Raw genomic sequence first — 17610 nt, 5'->3', positions numbered from 1 at the left:
CACAGGAAAAGGTAAACACACAATGTTACACAAACTACAGCAAAAAGACACACTTACTTGGGAATTGGGGTTGAAAAACTATACTTCCACGGTGTAGGGGTTTATCAATCCAAAGCTTACCCTAAAAAGTCATGGAACTGAAATCAACCCACAGTTCCAAACGCCACAGCTCCCGTCTCCCTCCAAAGGGCTGGAATTCACATGGTGCTTAGAATCTTAGGCCGTGTCTATAGTGCCGTCGATGGCGACGGCGACCCGGCGGTTAACGTCTGTCATGGTAACTTGTGATAGGATATAATATACACAAATAACTGGGTTGAATTGAACACGACTTAGATATAATAAAGATAGTTTATTCCTTAGATAGGTGAACACACAAGATAATACAAATAACAGACAAGGTATAACACTTACTTAGGGGTTGGGTAATGAAGCAATCAGGTACAGGATTGGCAATTCATGCAGCAATCAGGCATCAAGTAGTTGGTAAAATCGAAGACTCTGAGCATAGGGCTGACACTGGTTTATATGTGATTCCAGTCCTACTGCACCGACACACTTTATTCGAGCAAATACCCAGTATGTACCTGGCAGATACCTGGAATGCGCCGCTCCTCACCTCTGACAAGCCCCGTTGCGTTTGCCTTCCCAGCCTGGGTTCATGCCTGGCTGACGGGCGGCTGATCTGTTAAATGATAATGATTAGGATTTAATAGGCTGCAATGCTTCGCGTGTCTACCAGATGGCATAAATTCATGAATTGTAATGCAGTATATATATATATATACTGTGCAGTATTGCAGCCAGCGGGAATAAAATGCTTCAATCCCTGCTTGGAAAATACCTCAATGCACTCGGGCAGAAAACAGTCACAAACCTCAATACACCCGGGTATACCCGAATTCGTGGGACTAGCCGAGCTCGAATAAAGTGTGTCGCCAGTGTACACACTGTCATTGAGTGCAAGTCATTGGAGGACAATTATCTGCACCCAATCTCTCCTTGCCAGCTAATGTGGGAACATTGATAGATCATGCCCCCAGCTAGTTGGCACATGCGTACTTCTGGCCCTTGGGGTCTCATTTCTTTATCCCCAGACAAAAGTCAGGGCGCCTTCATGTCTACCAGACCTGAATTTGGTCAGGAAATCCTTTGTCTGTAAGTGTGAATTACAGCACTTACAGACCACTCAAGCCCTGCGTTTCTCCGTCCTAATGTATACAGCCATAGTGGCTGAGCCTTTGATCAGGGGGTCTGTTGTAGACAATGGGTCACCCCCTGAGCCTTTACATTAAGTAACTTTCGCAGGCTTTTATCCCCGCTTTGAAATACAGTACATTTTTCAATATCTATATATATTAAAATAATCCGTTCGGCTGGGCCGAGCGGGCTGAAACTTGCCAGACCCTCATGCCGGAGGGGACTCTCCATGATGGCCAAGTTTCAGCTCGCTGTGACCCACCGGACCGGAGATACAAAATTACAGTTTTTTTCCGCCATGCAAGTCAATGGCAGAAATCCACACTTTGCAATTACCCTGACTCCGTTCTGTTGCCCCGAGAGGGTCGGTATTTGCCATGAAATCCAGCTGGAACTAGGACTACATGGTGGCTGAATCTCAGGCCTCTAGGTTGAACAGAACCGGAGTTATGGGTTCTGTGTTTCTGCTCATTCTGACTTAGCCGTTTTTACTTGCGGCTCTTTCCTCCGCAATTAGAGTCAATGGCGCGAGCCTCGTGGCGAGTGCGACCCTTTACGGGGTTCCTTAATTCTCTGACCCGGTGGTGGTCGAGTGTGGGGGTTCCTAGGGTCTAGGGGCAAAAAGAATTTTATTCCTGGGTGCCCTAGAACCTAAGTTTCCCACGCCAATTGTACATGAACTTGATCTAGTGTGATCAAAGCTCTTTTTTAGATATTGTATCCGCTTCTGCGGTCTGCGGTTTGGATGGCTGCCAACCCGTTCCTGGAGGTCGGCGTCGAGGAATCCCCATTGAAATTAATGGATCTATTGACTTACAATGGGGAACCGCCGCTCCTCCTCTCGGGTGCCACCTGCAGGTCTTCTACTGAAACGGGCCCAAATCGCCGGATTCGCCATAGGATTGTATGGGACTGCAATGGCGATCTATGGAGAGCTGCAAAATGGAGCATGTAAAGGCAGGAAAATGGAACAAAGGGCTATAATCACTTCCTAACTATTAACCCTTCTCTTCCCGAACGGATCCCAGTGTGTGTGTTGGTGCAGACACTGGAATGGTGAAAATACATTGTTACAGGGGAATACACAGTTGGGTGCTGAAGCATGGTAAAAACACATTACTGTACCGCAGTTCAGTTAACCCCTTGCCTCCCCAGTTAGGTCAGGGGGTGGCCATATGGGGTGCAACCCCTTTAATACAGGGCCAATCCCCCGCTCCCTCTACACCACCCCTTCTTAATGGGTGCCCTGTGGCCCACTGCCCCTCACGGGGTGTGGGTCACCGTTGGCACCATTAATGAACTCAGGCTCAGATGGATAGTCTTGACGAGAGAGTCCATCGGCGTTGCTGTTTTCACTACCCTTCTTGTGTTGGATATTGAACTCGAATTCTTGAAGGGCCAAGGTCCACCTTAATAGCTTGGCATTCTCCCCTGATGCCCTCTGCAGCCAACTCAGGGGGTTGTGGTCAGTAATGACCATGAAAGCCCGTCCATACATGTAAGGTTGAAGCTTTCTGAGTACCCACACAATGGCCAAGCACTCTTTCTCAATGGTGGCATATGCCACCTCCCTGGGGAGCAGTTTATGGATGAGATACACCACAGGGTGCTCTCTGCCATCCTCCCCCACCTGGCTCAACACAGCCCCAATGCCGAAGTCCGAGGCATCAGTTTGTATGAGAAAGTGTTTGGTGTAGTCCGGGGCAGCCAGTATGGGGGCCCCAGCAAGGGCAGTTTTCAGTGCCTGAAATGCAGTTTCACAGACAGAAGACCAGGTAATAAGCACAGGCAGTTGCTTTCTGGTCAGATCAGTCAGGGGTTTGGCCACGGCGCTGTACTGTGGGACAAACTTCCTATAGTACCCTGCGGTGCCCAAAAATGCCATGACCTGTTTCTTGGTTTTGGGAACAGGCCACTGGACTATGGCTTCTACCTTGGCTGGCTCTGGTTTGAGGTGCCCTCCACCCACCCTGTGCCCTAGGTACAGGACCTCTGCGATCCCTACCATACACTTTGTGGGTTTCAAGGTAAGCCCAGCCTCCCTAATCCTAGCCAGCACCGCAGTTACATGTCCTAAATGGGAGTCCCAGGAGTAACTAAAGACAGCAATGTCATCTAGATAAGCCCTTGCATAACTTTGCATCCCTTCCAGTAAGCGGTTGACCAGGCGTTGGAAGGTAGCCAGGGCATTTTTCATTAAAAATGGCATCACCAAGAATTCAATGAGGCCACTTGGGGTGATAAATACTGACTTCTCCCTAGCCTCCAGGGTCAGTGGGATTTGCCAATAGCCTTTGCTCAAATCCATGGTGATCAGATACCTTGCCCCGGCGAGTTCATCTAATAACTCATCCATGCGGGGCATGGCATAGGCATCTGAGACCGTCCCGGCATTGAGCAAGCGGTAGTCCACACAAAACTGGGTGGTCTTGTCCTTCTTAGGAACTAGAACTACCGGACTGGCCCAAGGGCTCTGGGACGGTGTAATTACCCCTAGGGTCAGCATCTCCTCTATCTCCCTCTCTATACTTGTCTTGACCTCTGCTGACACTCTATATGTGTGCTTATGCAGAGGTCGCAGGTCCCCTGTGTCCACTGGGTGTTCTGTGAGGTGTGTTTTCCCTGGCATGTCAGTGAAGAGAGCCCCATACTTTGCTAGCATGTCCCTGGCTTCTCTCTTCTGCCTAACACTTAACTGTCCCCCTATCTCCACCTGTTCCACAGTGTTTCCCTGCCTAGCCTCCCCCAGAAGATCAGACAGAGCATTGCTCGCCGAATCATCCAGCAGTGGGCTACAAATCGCCAGCACTGCTCCCATACTCGGTGATCTGTATTCCTTTAACATATTAATATGATATGTCTTATGCCTATCTGGCTCTACCTGTACAACATAATTGTACTCATTCATCATTCGGATAACCGGGTACGGTCGTGACCAGGCAGGTTTGTTCTCCCGAGTGGGTTTGAGAACAAGCACCTGCTGTCATGGGATGAATTCCCTGCTACGGGCATTCCGGTCATACCATTGCTTCTGCTTGGTCTGAGCGGCCCTGAGATGGTCCTGGGCCACCCCCATGAGCATTTCTAACCGGTCTCGGAAATCTAATACATACTGGATCACTGAAGCATCAGTAGCAGTAGCCTCCCCTTCCCATCCCTCCCGGAATAGGTCCAGAGGTCCACATACCCTGCGGCCATATAGTAGCTCGAAGGGGGAGAAGCCTGTAGATTCCTGCAGTACCTCTCGGTAGGCAAACAGCAAGTGCTGCAAATGAATCTCCCAGTCTTTCCCCTCCGCCTCTATAAAGGTCAGAAGCATCTGCTTCAGGGTACCGTTGAACCTCTCACATAATCCGTTTGTCTGGGGGTGGTAAGGGGTAGTGCGCCAGTGCTGTACACCGCATGCATCCCAGAGACACTGTAACAGTTCACTCATGAACTGCGACCCTTGATCGGTTAGAATCTCACTAGGGAAACCTACCCTAGCAAAGATGTTCAGCAACGCTGCCGCTACTGTCCTGGCATCTATGGTGCCCAGTGCTACTGCCTCAGGGTACCGGGTGGCAAAATCCACCACCGTGAGGATGTAGCGCTTCCCTGACCTACTAGGAATCATAAGGGGTCCCACAAGGTCCATCGTTACCTTCTGGAAGGGTTCCCCTATTACTGGTAGTGGGTTCAGGGGTGCCTTCACACGGTCGCCCGCCTTACCTAACCGCTGCTAGGCGTCACATGAGCGGCAGAAAGTGCCCACATCCTGGGACGCCCCCGGCCAGTAGTAACGCTGTAATAGCCGGGCTCGCATTCTGTTGACCCCATGATGTCCCGCCAGCGGAATAGAGTGAGCTACCCGTAACAGTTGCTGTCTGTACCCCTGGGGCACTACTAGCTGTCGCTTACCGGTCAATCCCTCCTCTATCCCCGGGATCCCCGCTTCTCTATACAGGAGTCCCCGGTGCCAAAGGCAGTGATCAGTGCCCTCCCCTGCCTGAGACTCAGATGCCCGAAGTCTCATACCGGCCAGGCTGGGGTCTGTCTTCACTGCCTCCCTAAACAGGGCTCCTAATTTTGGCCACCCCCCAGTCATGACTACGTCGGGGGAACGGGGTACTGCAAGGGGAAACAGTAAGTCGGTCTGTGGTTGCAACTGAGCCTGGCTTACCTCCCCGGGCTCCTCAGCGCCCTCCGCTATCGTTGGTCCCAATTGCAGGGGGACTGGAGCTGCCGCCATCGACGCCGTCTGGCTCCAGGTGACTGCCGCTACGGCAGAGGGTCTTGGTATCCGATCGTAGGTGCAGGTCATCGGTCCCAAATCGTTGCCGAGGAAAACCTCTGCATCCAAACCGGGAAAAAGCCACACGTCCCGCACACCCTGTCCCTCCCCCCAATCCAAAAAGATCCTGGCAATCTGCTGGAATCGTGGCTCTCCGTCCGCCACGGTGATCTGCATCCCGGGTTCCGGGAGCAATTCCTCTGGTCGGACCATATCAGGTCGGACCAGGGTTACCGCAGCACCTGAATCCAGCAAGCCGATTGCTTGCCGGTCACCGACTGTGACCGTGGAGAGGTATCTGCTCCGGCCATCCGTCTGCTGCATCGCGGCGCTGGGATGTCCTCCGCTCCTGGCTGTAGGCACCTAAGCAATCGGGACAGGCGTTGCATGGGACATCTCGCTGGGAGTTGTTTCCATGATCGGCCCGGGATCCTTGGTGGAAGCCACCCGCACGCAGGCTAGCGGCTTCGCAGCTGGGGTGCGTTGCCCCTGATGGGGTCCGCCGGAACGCAGGGGTTCCGGGCAATCCGGCCTGATGTGACCAGTGCGGTTGCATTTGTAGCACCGGCACTCGTGCCGGAGGTCTCCCGACTTCGGTGGACTGCCCACACCATTGGGGAGTGGTGCCAGCCTTCTTGGCTGGGGCCGCCACCGCCGCTTTGGCCGCTGCCTTTGCGGGCATCAGCGCTCGGCTGGTGATGTAGTCATCCGTGAGCCTCGCTGCCTCCTGGTGAGTCTTGGGCTTTTTATCGTACACCCAAGTCCTCACCGCCGGAGGACACTGCTGCATGAACTGCTCCTGGAATATCAGATACAGCAGGACCTGGTAAGTCTTTGCCCCACAGCCCTCCACCCATCGGATCCCGTACAATGCCATGCGGGTATCGTAAGTCACATAAGACTCCAGGGGCTGTCTCTCTTCCAGCCGGAATTTGCCGCAGTAGGCTTCAGGGGTGAGACCATATTGGAATAGCAATAGCTCTTTTAAATGATCATAGTCATCGGCATATTCCTCCGGGAGAGCCATCATGGTCTGCTTAGCCAGACCGGACAGCAAGGGGTCCAGTCGCATGACCCGGTGCTGGGGAAGCACTTTGTACTGCCGGCACTGCGTCTCAAAGTTCTTTAGGAACTGTCGACCTGGTCGGTACCTTCCACAAACTTGGCGAGGCTGTGATGGTCCAGCTTGGGAGTATCTCGGTCCCGGTGGGCATGGGGGCAATAAGCGGACCGGTTCACTGCCATTGTGATGAACTGCAGCCGCTCCTCTGGTGTCCCTCTGTCACTCCACACAGTGATCAGCGCCAGCATTTCAGGGATGAATGGACTGGTAGCCGCAGCGACCAATACCCCTCCTGCTCCCTTTTCCCGGGAGGTGCTCCCGCTCCCTCCTCGGGATTCTGCCGCCCCGGAGCTGGGTCCATTCCCTGCTCTCTGGGCGGTTGCAATACGGCGAGCTGAGCTGTACTTTGGGGCTCTGCAAGCCGGGCTTCACCCGTGTGTTCAATATCATTAGCCCTAGGAACTCGCAATTCACCCGAGTTCCAACTGTATTACAGAGTCCCGCAGTAAACTGTAATACAGGTTCAATTCAATCCCGCCGCAGCCACCAGTTTATTATATGCCTGTCACGGTAACTTGTGATAGGATATAATATACACAAATAACTGGGTTGAATTGAACACGACTTAGATATAATAAAGATAGTTTATTCCTTAGATAGGTGAACACACAAGATAATACAAATAACAGACAAGGTATAACACTTACTTAGGGGTTGGGTAATGAAGCAATCAGGTACAGGATTGGCAATTCATGCAGCAATCAGGCATCAAGTAGTTGGTAAAATCGAAGACTCTGAGCATAGGGCTGACACTGGTTTATATGTGATTCCAGTCCTATACACTGTCATTGAGTGCAAGTCATTGGAGGACAATTATCTGCACCCAATCTATCCTTGCCAGCTAACGTGGGAACATTGATAGATCATGCCCCCCAGCTAGTTGGCACATGCGTACTTCTGGCCCTTGGGGTCTCATTTCTTAAGCCCCACACAAAAGTCAGGGCGCCTACATATCTACTAGACCTGAATTTGGTCAGGAAATCCTTTATCTGTAAGTGTGAATTACAGCACTTACAGACCACTCAAGCCCTGCGTTTCTCCGCCCTAATGTATACAGCCAGAGTGGCTGAGCCTTTGATCAGGGGGTCTGTTGTAGACAATGGGTCGCCCCCTGAGCATTTACATTAAACAGAGCCAGTAACTTTCGCGAGCTTTTATCCCCGCTTTGAAATACAGTACATTTTTCAATATTTATATATATTAAAATAATCCGTTCGGCTGGGCCAAGTGGGCTGAAACTTGCCAGACCCTCATGCCGGAGGGGACTCTCCATGGTGGCCAAGTTTCAGCTCGCTGTGACCCACCGGACCGAAGATACAAAATTACAGTTTAAAAGCCCTTTTGGAACACAAGGCTTTTTTCCGCCATGCAAGTCAATGGCAGAAACCCAAACTTTGCAATTACCCTGACTCCGTTCTGTTGCCCCGAGAGGGTCAGTATTTGCCATGCAATCCTGCTGGAACTAGGACTACATGGTGGCCGAATCTCAGCCGTCTAGGTTGAACAGAACCGGAGTTATGGGTTCTGTGTTTCTGCTCATTCTGACTTAGCCGTTTTTACTCGCGGCTCTTCCCTCAGCCATTAGAGTCAATGGCGCGACCCTCGTGGTGAGCGCGACCCTTTACGGGGGTCCTTAATTCTCGGACCCGGTGGTGGTCGAGTGTGGGGGTTCCTAGGGTCTAGGGGCAAAAAGAATTTTATTCCTGGGTACCCTAGACCCTAAGTTTCCCACGCCAATTGTACGTGATCTTGACCTAGTGTGATCAAAGCTCTTTTTTAGATATTGTATCCGCTTCTGCGGTCTGCGGTTTGGATGGCTGCCAACCCGTTCCTGGAGGTGGGCGTCGAGGAATCCCCATTGAAATGAATGGATCTATTGACTTACAATGGGGAACCGCCGCTCCTCCTCTCGGGCGCCACCTTCAGGTCTTCTACTGAAACGTGCCCAAATCGCCGGATTCGCCATAGGATTGTAAGGGGCTGCAATGGCGATCTATGGAGAGCTGCAAAATGGAGCCTGTAAAGGTGGGAAAATGGAACAAAGGGCTATAATCACTTCCTAACTATTAACCCTTCTCCTCCCGAACGGATGCCAGTGTGAGTGTTGGTGCAGACACTGGAATGGGGAATGGGAAAAATACATTGTTACAGGGGAATACAGGAGGAGCAGGTAGGTAGCTGGGTGACAGTTAGAAGGGGAAGCAGGGGCAATAGGGAGAGGCAGGTCGTTTCTGAGCTGACACATTCCAATAGATTTGCCATGTTGAGTGAAGATATTGGGAATGTTGGGGCAGAAATGGCAAGGCTGGGAGAGACTAATTCCTCTAGCAGCCAGGGAATAGTTCCTCCAGCACCGTGGGGACTCAGGATGCTCAGATACAAATAAAGATTGTGGTGGTAGGGGACTCCATTATTAGGAAGGTAGATAGGGCAATCTGTTGCCAGGACCGCATGAACCGAACAGTTTGTTGTCTACCGGGTGCTCGGGTTCGGCACATTGCGGATCGGGTAGACATATTGTTGGGGGGGGGGGAGCTGGGATTGACCCGGCGGTCTTGGTACACGTTGCCACCAATGACAAAGTTAGCGAAAGACGGAGGGTCCTAAAAAATGATTACAGGGATCTAGGCCAAAAGCTTAAGGCAAGGACCTCCAAGGTAGTATTCTCTGAAATACTACTAGTGCCATGCGCTACCGCAGGGAGACAGTCAGAGATCAGGGAGGTTAATGCATGGCTAAGAAAGTGGTGCAGGAAGGAGGGGTTTGGGTTTTTAGAGCACTGGGACTCCTTTTCTGAGAGGTGCCATCAATATTCTAGGGACGGATTGCACCTCATTGAAGAGGGATCTTCTGTGCTAGGGGGGAGAATGCTAAAAAGGTTGGAGGAGATTTTAAACTAGGATGGAGGGGGGAGAGGAATGAAACAGATAATGAACTAAATGGAATAGATGAGGATACAAGGTGGTATGGAGGTAGAATGGGGGCAAGTGCAAGTTTGACAAGCAGTGAGACACCCATAGTAAATACAGATATTACTAGAAAACTTTACAAAAAGACACTAGATGGCGCTCAAACACTCTATCAAAATACAACCGTGCAGTGAATAAATAAAGTGACAAAATAATCAAAATAAGTGCCGTGCAATAAAGTGATAAATAAAAACACTCAAACCCTTGGAGGACTGTTTCAAGGTCCACAATAAAGTGCAAAAGGAAAACCAGGGGAGCGTTGATACCTAAAAGGAAATATGTGAAACTACCATAGTGCAGTTAACGTTAAACAGAACACAATAATGGCAGAGCTCTCAAAAGAGCAAAAAGGACACGCTAGATGATAGATATATATGTCCTTCCATAGGTATCCAAATAGAAATCAGGAGCAAAAATAGGAGGTAAGTAGATCCAGAAGAGAAACACAGAGCCAAAAATTAAAATACCAAAACATTTATCCGACAATGGTAAAAATTGGAGGCTTACAAGATTCCAAATGGTTTACAGCATGGGTGTAGGGATAAAGATGTTAGCCGAGTCGCGTACTCGGGATCTCTGCGCACCGCCGCTGTATCCACCGGTCTTCGACCTGCAACGCTGCTTGGAGCCGATACGTCACTTCCGGTTCCTCCGACACATGGAGTAGACGTCACCGGAACTCCACCGCAGACTCTCTTCCTCTGGATGTTACGCTGAGGGTTACGCTCTACGCGTTTCGGCGTGCAGAATGACGGCTTCGTCAGGAGTAGCTTTAACCCATAAAAGGATACTTTATATACCCTCTTAGCTCACATTGACCTTTCCTCCTATAGGCCAATAGGCAATTGGATCTAAATGAATGGGTAATTGGCTATGTATGCCCTCCCCAATTTAGAAATACCTCACAGTAATTTTATACAATTCATTTAAAATAAAACCTTTATACTTTAATAAAAATGTAACTATCATGCTTGGTCTTCCTTTACAATATAAGGAACTGACCATAACAATAAAATTATGCTAAAATAACACATACAATACATAATAAGAAAAGAATATATAATAAAAATATTATTTTGCACATTAACCAATCTATCCCCAGTCTCTCTCAATAAATGAAAAACGGCGATCGTTGAATCTCAAAGACAAGAGAAAACACAGAGTCAATACAGAATGTAATATAATAACAATATACATTAAACCATATCTTATTAATTGTTTTTATATTAAATATACTCCCATATATATCTCATCTAATGGGAGCTCTACAAAACAAAATTACACAGTTCTAAAGGAAAGCATTTAGCTCAAAATCCAAATTTAAACCTAATGGTATAAGTGATTTTAAAGTGAAAATCCAGACGCTTTCTCTCTTTTTCAGAGCAATGCTTCTGTCTCCACCTCTCCAATGTGGTAACACTTGTTCCAATACTGTGAATTTAAGGCCTGTTGTATCTCCCTTATGTTTTTGGATGAAATGATTTGATAAGTAATGTGTGGTAACACCTCGTCTCACATTCCCAATATGTTCGAGTATACGGGTTTTGACTGCTCTTGAAGTTTGACCTACATACTGTAACCCACATGGGCAGTAGATCAAATATACAACATAGTCTGATTTACATGTTAAAAATTGTTTAATATGAAATCTTTGTCCTGAGATGTTAGAAACAAAACTAAATTTGTCATCTGACCTATGTTTACATGCCGTACATGTGGTGCAGCCAAAAAAAACTTGGGGCTAATCTATCTTTGAGTGCCTTTGCTCTCTTAAAAATTACAGTAAGTCTTTCAGGGACAATTTCTCCTAATACAGGATAATTTTTGACAATGTGCCAATGTTTCTGAATAATTTTGGAGATTTTTTCAGATTGTCTATTGTAATTCGTTAGAAAGGAAAATTCAAAGTTCTTTTTTAATCCTAACTTCTTTTTGTTATACAATAAATCCTTTCTATATAAACCCTCTGCTTTTTTTAAAGCGTCATTAATGATTTTATCATCATAGTCTTTTCTTTGAATCTGTCCTGTAGGAAGGCTGATTGTTTGTAAAAGCTGCTATCATCTGAACAATTCCCCCTAATCCGCCGAATCTGTCCATATGGGACATTTTGTAACCATTTAGGGTGATGGCAACTGGCAGTAGATATATAGTTATTAATGTCTACGCCCTTGAAGAAGGTCTGAGTTTTGATCAGCCCATCCTCAATGAAAATTGTCAGGTCCAAGAAGTTAACTCGTTCCTGACTATATTCACACGTGAATTTTAGATGAAGTGAATTGTCATTGAGATAATGGGTAAACCGTATCAGACCTTCTTCATCCCCTTTCCAGATGAATATTATATCATCTATGTATCTCTGCCATAGGCACAAGTTCACACCCAGCTCTGCAACGGACCATATATGGTCTTCCTCCCAAGCTCCCATAAGGAGATTTGCATAGCTGGGTGCGAACTTCGTGCCCATGGCGGTACCACATTTCTGCAGGTAGTGCATCCCCTCGAACATGAAGTAGTTGTGTTCTAAAATGAACTTAATGCCATCAAGAATGAAATTGGCTTGTTCATTGGGCATTTCGGAGTCTTTTGCTAATGCTCTGTCAACTGCCTCATGTCCGTCTCTGTGGTTTATACAGGTATACAGTGAGGTGATGTCACAGGTTACCAGAAAACATCCGTCTTCCCAAACTTGATTATCTAAGATACGCAAGATGTCAGTCGTATCCTTAAGATAGGAGGGAAGTTTTACAACATATTTTTGCAAATAGGTGTCTATATATGCGGATAAGTGGGATGTCAGAGAGTCAATGCCTGCTATTATGGGCCTCCCTGGGGGGTTGGTAGGGCTTTTATGGAGTTTAGGAAGATAATAAAATATAGGTCTAACAGGGTTTTCTCTATATAAAAAATTATATTCCTCAGTATTTATTACTTCCTCCATTCTGCCCTTATCCAACAGGACTTTTAATTCTGCTAGAAAAGCTGATGTACACTGGCGACACACTTTATTCGAGCTCGGCTAGTCCCACGAATTCGGGTATACCCGGGTGTATTGAGGTTTGTGACTGTTTTCTGCCCGAGTGCATTGAGGTATTTTTCAGGCAGGGATTGAAGCATTTTATTCCCGCTGGCTGCAATACTGCACAGTATATATATATATACTGCATTACAATTCATGAATTTATGCCATCTGGTAGACACGCGAAGCATTGCAGCCTATTAAATCCTAATCATTATCATTTAACAGATCAGCCGCCCGTCAGCCAGGCATGAACCCAGGCTGGGAAGGCAAACGCAACGGGGCTTATCAGAGGTGAGGAGCTGCGCATTCCAGGTATCTGCCAGGTACATACTGGGTATTTGCTCGAATAAAGTGTGTCGGTGCAGTAGGATCTTTTTTCAGAGGTAGATATGTATTGGTGTCCCCTAAAATCCTTTTTGACTCTGTAATATAGTCAATCCTATCTATAATAGCCACTCCGCCCCCTTTATCAGCTTGTTTTATGACTACATTGGTATCCTCTTGTAGGGTTTTTAATGCCTTTCTTTCTGAATTATTCAGATTATTATCAAACCTAGTTTCTGATTCAACTAATCTTTCAAAATGCTTTTGCACCAATTGGGAAAATACATCTAAATTTTTTCCTTTCACATATTTTGGGTAAAATGTAGATGGTAATTTAAGGCCAGAATGTACCAACACAGGTCTTACTTGTGAAGGTTCATTAGTACTAATCACAATTGATTCTTTTTCAAGATTATCAGCTGTCCTTTGCTCTACTTCTTTTAATCTAAAAAATCTTTTAATTGTGAGCTTTCTCAGAAATCTTTGTGCATCTACAAAGAGGCCAAAATTGCTGGGACCCACAGTGGGAGCAAACTGTAGCCCCTTTGAGATGAGTGATTTCTCTGGTTCTGTTAGTACTTTAGAACTAAGGTTGAAGATGTTGTTCCCTATCTCTTGCTTTTCTTGAGATATTTCTTTTTCTCCTCCTCTTCCCCGTTTTCGTCGTTTCTTGATCTTTTCCTTTCTGATGAGGGATCCCTCTTTGTCAGTGGAGCATAATAATTCGCTCCCTGAAAAGAAGTGGACCCCCCCTCCCCTAAAAAATCCTTCTTATTCCCATTTTTGGGACCACTTTTAGTGAACAATTTATCTTTCTGAACTTCCCTTTGTTCTTTTCTGTTGTTAGTCACTATTTCTACTTCAGAATCAAAATCAATACTTATTGTCCTTTTTGGAGTTTTTTCTAAATTAATATGTACTTTAGCTAGTTTTTTTCCCTTTAGATTAAAAGAAGTAGAGCAAAGGACAGCTGATAATCTTGAAAAAGAATCAATTGTGATTAGTACTAATGAACCTTCCCAAGTAAGACCTGTGTTGGTACATTCTGGCCTTAAATTACCATCTACATTTTACCCAAAATATGTGAAAGGAAAAAATTTAGATGTATTTTCCCAATTGGTGCAAAAAGATTTTGAAAGATTAGTTGAATCAGAAACTAGGTTTGATAATAATCTGAATAATTCAGAAAGAAAGGCATTAAAAACCCTACAAGAGGATACCAATGTAGTCATAAAACAAGCTGATAAAGGAGGCGGAGTGGCTATTATAGATAGGATTGACTATATTGCAGAGTCAAAAAGGATTTTAGGGGACACCAATACATATCTACCTCTGAAAAAAGATCCTACATCAGCTTTTCTAGCAGAATTAAAAGTCCTGTTAGATAAGAGCAGAATGGAGGAAGTAATAAATACTGAGGAATATAATTTTTTATATAGAGAAAACCCTGTTAGACCTATATTTTATTATCTTCCTAAACTCCATAAAAGCCCTACCAACCCCCCAGGGAGGCCCATAATAGCAGGCATTGACTCTCTGACATCCCACTTATCCGCATATATAGACACCTATTTGCAAAAATATGTTGTAAAACTTCCCTCCTATCTTAAGGATACGACTGACATCTTGCGTATCTTAGATAATCAAGTTTGGGAAGACGGATGTTTTCTGGTAACCTGTGACATCACCTCACTGTATACCTGTATAAATCACAGAGACGGACATGAGGCAGTTGACAGAGCATTAGCAAAAGACTCCCAATGCCCAATGAACAAGCCAATTTCATTCTTGATGGCATTAAGTTCATTTTAGAACACAACTACTTCATGTTCGAGGGGATGCACTACCTGCAGAAATGTGGTACCGCCATGGGCACGAAGTTCGCACCCAGCTATGCAAATCTCCTTATGGGAGCTTGGGAGGAAGACCATATATGGTCCGTTGCAGAGCTGGGTGTGAACTTGTGCCTATGGCAGAGATACATAGATGATATAATATTCATCTGGAAAGGGGATGAAGAAGGTCTGATACGGTTTACCCATTATCTCAATGACAATTCACTTAATCTAAAATTCACGTGTGAATATAGTCAGGAACGAGTTAACTTCTTGGACCTGACAATTTTCATTGAGGATAGGCTGATCAAAACTCAGACCTTCTTCAAGGGCGTAGACATTAATAACTATATATCTACTGCCAGTTGCCATCACCCTAAATGGTTACAAAATGTCCCATATGGACAGAATAGGCGGATTAGGAGGAATTGTTCAGATGATAGCAGCTTTTACAAACAATCAGCCTTCCTACAGGACAGATTCAAAGAAAAGGACTATGATGATAAAATCATTAATGACGCTTTAAAAAAAGCAGAGGGTTTATATAGAAAGGATTTATTGTATAACAAAAAGAAGTTAGGATTAAAAAAGAACTTTGAATTTTCCTTTCTAACGAATTACAATAGACAATCTGAAAAAATCTCCAAAATTATTCAGAAACATAGGCACATTGTCAAAAATGATCCTGTATTAGGAGAAATTGTCCCTGAAAGACCTACTGTAATTTTTAAGAGAGCAAAGGCACTCAAAGATAGATTAGCCCCAAGTGCCTTACCAAAAATGATTACAGATGGTAACAGGTGGTTAACACAAATAAAAGTTTTTTTTGGCTGCACCACATGTACGGCATGTAAACATAGGTCAGATGACAATTTTAGTTTTGTTTCTAACATCTCAGGACAAAGATTTCATATTAAACAATTTTTAACATGTAAATCAGACTATGTTGTATATTTGATCTACTGCCCATGTGGGTTACAGTATGTAGGTCAAACCTCAAGAGCAGTCAAAACCCGTATACTCGAACATATTGGGAATGTGAGACAAGGTGTTACCACACATTACTTATCAAATCATTTCATCCAAAAACATAAGGGAGATACAACAGGCCTTAAATTCACAGTATTGGAACAAGTGTTACCACATTGGAGAGGTGGAGACAGAAGCATTGCTCTGAAAAAGAGAGAAAGCTTCTGGATTTTCACTTTAAAATCACTTATACCATTAGGTTTAAATGTGGATTTTGAGCTAAATGCTTTCCTTTAGAACTGTGTAATTTTGTTTTGTAGAGCTCCCATTAGATGAGATATATATGGGAGTATATTTAATATAAAAACAATTAATAAGATATGGTTTAATGTATATTGTTATTATATTACATTCTGTATTGACTCTGTGTTTTCTCTTGTCTTTGAGATTCAACGATCGCCGTTTTTCATTTATTGAGAGAGACTGGGGATAGATTGGTTAATGTGCAAAATAATATTTTTATTATACTGTATATTCTTTTCTAATTATATATTGTATGTGTTATTTTAGCATAATTTTATTGTTATGGTCTGTTCCTTATATTGTAAAGGAAGACCAAGCATGATAGTTACATTTTTATTAAAGTAAAAAGGTTGTATTTTAAATGAATTGTATAAAATTACTGTGAGGTATTTCTAAATTGGGGAGGGCATACATAGCCAATTACCCATTCATTTAGATCCAATTGCCTATTGGTCTATAGGAGGAAAGGTCAATGTGAGCTAAGAGGGTATATAAAGTATCCTTTTATGGGTTAAAGCTACTCCTGACGAAGCCGTCATTCTGCACGCCGAAACGCGTAGAGCGTAACCCTCAGCGTAATATCCAGAGGAAGAGAGTCTGCGGTGGAGTTCCGGTGACATCTACTCCATGTGTCGGAGGAACCGGAAGTGACGTATCGGCTCCAAGCAGTGTTGCAGGTCGGAGACCGTTGGATACAGCGGCGGTGCGCAGAGATCCCGAGTACGCGACTCGGCTAACATCTTTATCCCTACACCCATGCTGTAAACCATTTGGAATCTTGTAAGCCTCCAATTTTTACCATTGTCGGATAAATGTTTTGGTATTTTAATTTTTGGCTCTGTGTTTCTCTTCTGGATCTACTTACCTCCTATTTTTGCTCTTGATTTCTATTTGGATACCTATGGATGGACATATATAGTTATCATCTAGCGTGTCCTTTTTGCTCTTTTGAGAGCTCTGCCATTATTACTAGACTTAACTTCTAAAGACTAAACCAAGTGGGAGGAGACAGGAAGGAGCAGATAAGATAATAGTACAGGCTGAAAAAAAACTTAAATGCATGCTTGCTAATGCAAGAAGCCTGACAGATAAAATGGGGGAGCTTGAATTAATAGCTGCAAGGAAGCAGTATGATATCATAGGCATTACTGAAACATGGTGGGATGAAACTCATGACTGGACAGTTAATTTAGAGGGTTAATCTCTTTTTCGGAAGGATCGAACAAATAGAAGGGGAGGTGGAGTATGTTTATATGTTAAACCGGATCTAAAAACTATTATAAGGGATGATGTCTATGAAGGGAATGATGAAAATGTAGACACTTTGTGGATAGAAATTAGCAGTGGAGGTAAAAGTATAAAGAAAATGTTTGTGGGAATATGCTATAAACCACCAAATATCTGTGAGATTGAGGAAGCTAAAATACTTTTGCAAATGGAGAAGGCATCCAAACTGGGTCATGTTTGCATAATGGGGGATTTTAATTATCCAGACATAGATTGGGGCAATGAGATTAGCGTTACAACAAAAGGAAACAGGTTTTTGGGGGTGCTTAAAGACAATTATATGACCCAAATTATTGAGGAACCAG

Source organism: Ascaphus truei, chromosome 3, assembly GCF_040206685.1.
Source record: "Ascaphus truei isolate aAscTru1 chromosome 3, aAscTru1.hap1, whole genome shotgun sequence".
Classification (NCBI taxonomy): domain Eukaryota; kingdom Metazoa; phylum Chordata; class Amphibia; order Anura; family Ascaphidae; genus Ascaphus; species Ascaphus truei.
This window is presented reverse-complemented; position numbering follows the sequence as displayed.